Raw genomic sequence first — 7677 nt, 5'->3', positions numbered from 1 at the left:
ACTGGCTTGCCCACATTCCATGGAAAATACGGATGCTTTGACGCTTAAAAGGAGTAGAAAACAGTCGTGGTTTGATTGCCACATAAAGTTCTTGCCTCGTGGTCACCTGTACCGTCATAATACTACTGATTTTCGAAAAGGAAAAAGAGTAAATAAAGTATTCGGACAGCCGAAAACCGGAGAAGAACTGTTGGCAGAGGTGGAGCGTCTGGGGTTTATGAAAGGATATGAAATTGGAGCTTAGACAAATAATGCGATGAAATCGACAGATTATGGTTGGAATAAAAAAAGCATCTTTTGGGATTTGCCGTATTGGAAAATGAATCTCATTCGTCACAATCTCGATGTCATACACATTGAGAAAAAGATATTCGACAACATTTTCAATATTGTACTAAATGTTCCCGAGAAAACAAAGACCATACAAAATCTAGAGAAGAGTTGAATGACATATGTGATAGGCCTGAATTAGCAAAAGATCTGGTTACTGGGAGATTTCCTAAAGCGAAATTTGATTTGGACAGGGACGAAAAAAAGGCTTTTCTTGAGTGGATTAAGTTAATAAAGTTTCCAGATGGCTACGCGTCCAACTTGTCCAGATGTGTCGATACAATCGGTCTGAAAATGCATGGAATGAAAAGTCGCGACTGCCACATTTTTATGCAAAGACTTCCGCCAATTGCTCTCCGTGAGCTATTACCGAAGGAATTGTGGGAGCCTTTAACAGAGCTGAGTATCTTCTTTCGGGAGTTAACCTCCACGTCTCTAATAGAGAAAAATCTAGATCGTATGAGGCTGGAAATCCTAGAGATATTGTGCAAGTTGGAATGTATTTTTTCGCCCAGCTTTTTTGACTCAATGGAACATTTACCCGTATGTAATATCCCGAAAGATTTAATTATTTAATTGGACCACGTGTCCAGTTTCGAGTCGCCGAAGTGGCGATATCGGAAAATTTTTCGAGAAATTTAATTAAATAAAATTTAGTAGGTCGGTTTCGGAAAGTTTCTTGCGAGAAATTTAATATTATATTTCAGTTCTAAAGTTAGAATTGAAATTAAAAAGAAGAAATGTCAAGAAAAGTTCCAAATAAAGTTCAGGGACTAAAGTGGTAATTTAGCCAATGACGTCTCAAAAATGGAAATTTTAAGTTTTGACGGGAAAATATAAATTCTCGGGATGTATTATTTATTGGATATAAATAATACATATAAGTTATAAATTAAAGAATTAATTAATTTAGATATGGACTAAATTGAACAAAAGAAAAGTTTAAAGGATAAATGATAACAAACAAAAAGAACAAGGACCTAAGTGGCATTTTTGCCAAATTATATAAAAAGGAAAATGTGAAGAAGAAGGATCCAGAGGTATTGAGAAACCTATCGACCGATACCGTCATTTTGCTGCTGTTTCTCCGTTCGGTGTCTGATTCAAGCGATTTTTGCGGTGATCTCTTCAGAATTGGAAGCTCTATCGACCTCAAGCTTCGTTTCAAGGAAAATATTCGAGAATTATAGTTGAGATTCTACCTTTTGTCACGACCCGGTTCTCGGATCGAGACCGGCGCTAGGGAATGGGAGTTGTTGCTCCGAAACCCATAGCAATTCTTAAAATAAAATATATTTTTTCCATTTAAAAACAATTGAATCTTTCTTTAAAAGTTTTCTCATCTTGAATTGTTTCAAAATTCACTATAAATTTTTCGCGGAATGAAATAATTCTTTTTCAATATAAAAACATTTCCATTCGGTCAACCATTTCATGGAACCGTCTTTTCATTTTCACAACATGTCAATATCACTACCCTTTACGATACACCTTAAGGTAAGACATGCAATCCACATATATGCCACGTTGGGCCCACATTAGACTTTCCGTCTCGATGCCAAAAGTTTCATTACTGTTTTCCACATTTATCTCAGTATCTCAAATACTCGAGAGGCATCACAAAACAACACTGATAAGCATGCATTCAAATACATAATAATAAAGCGATGAAAATAAACAAAGTTATAACGTGGCAATTCATCGCAAAATAAAAGCATGCTAAAAGTTCCGTCTAACTAGACAATTCTACTACAGCGCTACGATAGGAAAAATATACATAATACCACCGCACCATAATAAAGACTTCACTGATCAAGGAAAATGAAGTCTCGCCAAAAAGACAGTCTACGTACCTGAAAAATTATACAACAACGAGGTCAGATTAACTGGTGAGTTTGCAAGTTACAAACACACATTAAATAATTTAACACGTTATAAAATAGATATATTAGAATATTTACCACCGGTTTAATCACAGAAACGTAATGCTTTAAATGAACATTTCTTTTCCATTTTTCCTCTAAGTCTCCATACAGACATAGGGTAATAAACTAGTCGGCAGAGCCCGTACATTCGCTCGTTACTAGTTTATTTTTCACTATCCTTTACAGCTCTAAGCCGTACTTTAGGCTGTTTCCAACAGTTCTCATAAACTCAACGACCGATAACATTTAATGTTCCATGATGCCGTTAGTCATTAAATCAATCGGCCGAACTCTATCGTTCCATCGTCGTTAACTTGTTCGGGGTTCTAGACCGTCGTCTTAGAAGCTCTCCCGCTCTGGGCCGTCGTCTCATACTTACCACTTTACGCATAAAAATAAATATGCATGATTTAACTAGTGATTACATAGTCCTATTATAGCCCAAATAGGATGGCACGTTTCGTAGACTCATTCCATAATAATTTTATTTACTCAAAATAAATATACGATATATTTAAAATGCTTTATGACATTAATTTTCACATTAAAGTAATGATAGTAATTTTATTACTTTAATGTATGCATGTAAAAATGCAAACTCACAGACTATCGTTCCACAAATAATTTTACGTCACGCTATTCCACTTTTAGCTCCTCGGCGTTTATTCACTCAACACCCGTGGATGCATCTCATCCAAGATTGACATTTCGTCAAATCCTTTAACGTTCGATAATTTCAACGTTTCTCACGTTCTACCTTCAATTCTTACGATAAATATCGTAGTTCGTACATACGGAAAATCTTTCTACGTATCGGGTTCAATCTTAGGAATCCAATTTAAATTTAAAGTTTAGTCCATTCTACATTCTTATGTAATTTTACCATTTTACCCTTTCGGAAAGATTTTCCATAATCAAAAATATAATCGGAATCCTCAATTTCCGTATTATAAAATACTATTATTTTTAAATCTATTTTATAAAAAAAATATTCTTTAATTAAAATTCTCCAAATTTTAATTAAATAAATAATTAATTAGTTACTAATTAATACTAACCCATTTAAAATATAAATCTTTTGGATATAAGCCCAAATTAAAAGTTTAAAACTTAAATTTTTTTAACTAAAACAATTTAAGGCCCTACATGCCTTCCAAGTCCTTCAAAATTCTATTTAGAACATATTAGTCCTTATACTTTTAAATTTCCCGTTTTAATCCTTTTAACCAAATTTTAATTTATTAACTTACCTATTAAATTAACTTTGGGTCCAAACTTATTTAGTTGTCTAGGTCAAATGGTCCAATTCTAATTTCCGGGATCTATTTACACGGTTTTGGTCCCACTTGACCCCGGGTCCTTAGAGGTTTAGGTTTTAACCTAACCGAGTCCCGGCTCGGTAAAATAGAGCCACCGTGCTCCGTTTACCGGCCGGTAGTGGTTCGCCGACCACTACCCCCACTCTCTACTACCTATACACCAAAAGTTTGATTAATAAAAATTTACACAAATTAATTCTACATAATTCAATTGTCATAGATCACAATAATATATAGGCACCAAAAATACCATTAATCAAATTTTAATCTATACATGTATAACTAACTCATGCATGTATTCAAATCATTTATCAACCTACTAAATTTATCTCAATTATATTCGGCCAACACATAAAATTATCACTTGACTAATCTTTTTATCAAATAAACATCACCAAAGCATTCTTATAACAATTGAATCAAATTAATTCTAATTTCATGCTTAATAACTCAACATTAAGCAAAGCAACTAAAAAATATATCTTTTACTCTAACCTTTAAACTAATTCGGTTTATAGCTCAAAATTAACATTTAAACATTTAATCCATACAACATACAATCATGCTTTTCAATTAACATTTAACCATCAATTAAATCATACAACATTATACATCATCACTCCTAATAAAAAATTTCATTAAAATTTCCTAATACATTCGGTTTTATTTAAATTAAATAAGTCATGCTTTTAAATTTCTTACATCATCAACATTCTAACATATCACACAACACAATTTAGATAGCATGAAAATTTCTATAAAATGTGCCATAATAACAATGGAAAAATCGTAAACATAATTCGGCATTTTCAAACAAAATACCAAATAATTTCTATTTTAAAATCTCAATTAAATTTCACAAATTTTAGCTCATATATTTTGATCTCAACACATAATTCCACCCTTTTAAACCAAATCATAGTTTAACAAAAATTAATTTCTCCCCTAATTAATTCGGTATCTCTTTTTAAATACCCAAAATTCAATCTTTTTTCCGTTTTACAATTTCATAGTCAAAATTTGTTTAATTTGTGACTATCCTTAATTTATTATTTTCGGCCTCATAAAAATGCAAATTTTCAAATTTTAAACTTTTAAATCATAAAATTTTCTTAAGAAATTTACCAAAATTAAAACATAAATTTCAAGTTCTACTCCTTGAATATTTTGTGAAAATATTCGGTTTTTAATCTCAAATTTTTTTACCTCTTAATTCATTTTTCAAAATACTTCATCTTTCTCAAAATCATCTTTTAATGCCCCAAAAATACCCATTTTCAGCTTTTATTTTAACTACTAAAAATTTATTCAAATTATAAAAAATTTAGAACACAACCTCATAAAAGATTTTAAATTTTCCAAAAATACCTTCTACCCAAGTTTTATCTTACTTTCTAAAATCATAATCCACAATTGCATGTAAATTTGAAACCATAAAACCACATTTTTATTTTAAATCCGATAACTCCCCAAATTAATTAACACCCATAATTTTGATCATCTTAAAAACTCTTATTTTGTAAGAAAATCATATTTTTAACTATGTTTAGAAATCACCCACACAATCAAAAAGTTTCAAAAGAGAATACCCTAAATTAAAAAATCTACTAAAAACACACTTAAAGTAATCTTTATTCTTACTTAAAAAGCTTGAGTTTTTAATAAAAATGAGGTTTGTTCTTTAGGTTTGGTTTTGCTAGAATAAAGGAAGAAGAAAAAGACTTTTTATTTTTTTGGCTAATTTTTTTACTCCAAGGAAAAAGAGAGAATAGAAATTTTCAATAATAGAAAATTATGATAAGAAAATGAGATTTAGTTTTCCTTTTTTGTCTAATCATTAATGAGACTCTTAGTCACATGACATCACATTGCATGAATATTGACATGTGTCTACTTAGGTGTCCTATTCATGAATGTTCCTTTTATCTCAAGTCAACAATTAACATATTTCCATTATTATTTTTACGGTTTTCGAGGTTCCGCAAAATCTTTCTCGAAAAATATTTCCGCATTAATTTAATCTCTTACAAGGTCAAATCTCGTATAAATATGTTTATAATTTATTTTTTTAACATTTTAATAATTTAAAACGATTTTATTCTTTTATGGCCAAAAATTACGAAATTGTCACTCATGCAAAAATTAATCAAATCACGTAGCCATGCACATGTAAAATTTAATAATTAAAATCTAACATTATGAATAAAGCAATCACACGAAATTAACAATTAAAAATTAATTTCTAGGTCGGTATTCCACCGCTACTAATTTCTGATTCATTGCATTTCCAAAAATTCTACGTTTTAAAAATTAGGGATATTACAGATTCGAGTTTAGTGGGCTGTTTTATAATTGTTAAGTTAAAGAATTGGAATTGTCGTATTTAGCTCGAATTTAGCGTGTTTGAAGAAACGGAGATATAGATTTTGTGTATAAGGATGTGTTAGCATGTCGGGAAGATCGGAAACCCCGAAAATCGAATTTCTGAGGCTGTGCACGTGGTGCACAACCGTGCACCCTCCAAGGTGCACGAACATGCACTAGAGGTGCACGACCGTGCACCAGGGTTGCACAATCGTGCACCCGCCGAGGCACACGAACGCGACCCCCGACTCGCACGAATGTGCATATGGACCATATATCGACCTAGGTATTTGATGTTTTCGAACATTTGACCCTAAAAATGAATTTCGGACCCAAGAATCATGAGTTTCGAGATCAGCTCGACATGTTGAACAATTAATGATAATAGAAATCATTAAGTAAAATCTACGATTCTTAAATATGAGAAGCGAAGTTCGATATGTCGTAAGTACGACTAGGAGTTATCAAATACAAGAATAATAATTAGAATGAAACCAAAACCTAAGCTTTGAAAGTATTATACATATAAACATAAAATCTACATCTAACAATTAAACGTTAATTATTTTGTATCAGACGCGTCAACGAGCAGTGAGGACACCAGACGTGGTCTAACACAGGGATATTATCATAATGACCTCATTATAGAGTTGATAGCGGTCACTGTGAGTTGCACTTTACTTTCGTGTATTATATAATAAAGTTATTTAATATTATATTTTATGTACACGTGTATTGTTTATACGCATCGCATTATATATGATTTGATTAAATGTTATATGTTTCTATCAAGTTTATATCTGAGGAACTAGTATGCGATCCGAAGAAACCAGGTACCTTTTGGGTATCAATAGATTGTGTGATCACCAGTATCGAGTCCGTCTAGTGAGTTGGACTCACACTTTGGGATTAAGAGATTGGTCGCGATCGACGTGGTAGAGTGTGAACACTCCCGGGTCGGACCATTTGGATCAGCATGATTTGAATATTCGTAAGATGTTTCACATGCTAGGATATTAGTTTCGAACGGATCAAATACTTATTTATATGTATTAGTTTTGTATTATTGTTTTATTTGAAATGCGATGCTATGTTTTTATATTAATACCGTTAGTAAAATGCAAACTCACTCAGTACTTTCCCAAATACTGACCCCTCACTTTGATGTCTTTCAGGTGCTTAGTGTCTGGACCTAGCTAGAAGCCAGTTTTGGGATCCGGAAGTCAGCTACATATGTGTAGTTCTTTGACTTCCGTGGTGCTGCAGTAGTGGTCCTGCGTCGACAGAGTCATAGCCTAGACAGCAGTATATTTTGATTATATATATTACTTGCTGTCTTGTTTATATTTTTGTAGGCTACGTATATTATGTTTTCTTCACGGCACCAGATGCCATTCACATACATGTTTGATTCACTAACTTATGTATATAGTACCGCGAGGCCAGTTCGTACAGGGTACGGTAACTAGAGCCCGCGAGGTTATCCGAACAGTTTGTGTAAATATTTGATTATATATTATATATGTATATTAGCTTTCGTATGTGAATGTATTGTATTATATTTGCGAAAAATTGATAGTGATTTTAGGCTTGCTACGGGTTCCGGAGCTACCACTCCCGTTCCCTAGCGCCAGTTGCGGCTCAATAATTTGGGTCGTGGCACCGTACATCTACCGTACGAAGCTTTGATGGCAGGGCCGGTTCAGTATCGCTGAATGTATCCATTTGAAAGGTAATAT

This window comes from Mercurialis annua, linkage group LG4, assembly GCF_937616625.2.
Source record: "Mercurialis annua linkage group LG4, ddMerAnnu1.2, whole genome shotgun sequence".
NCBI lineage: Eukaryota > Viridiplantae > Streptophyta > Magnoliopsida > Malpighiales > Euphorbiaceae > Mercurialis > Mercurialis annua.
Note: the sequence above shows the minus strand (reverse complement) of the source record.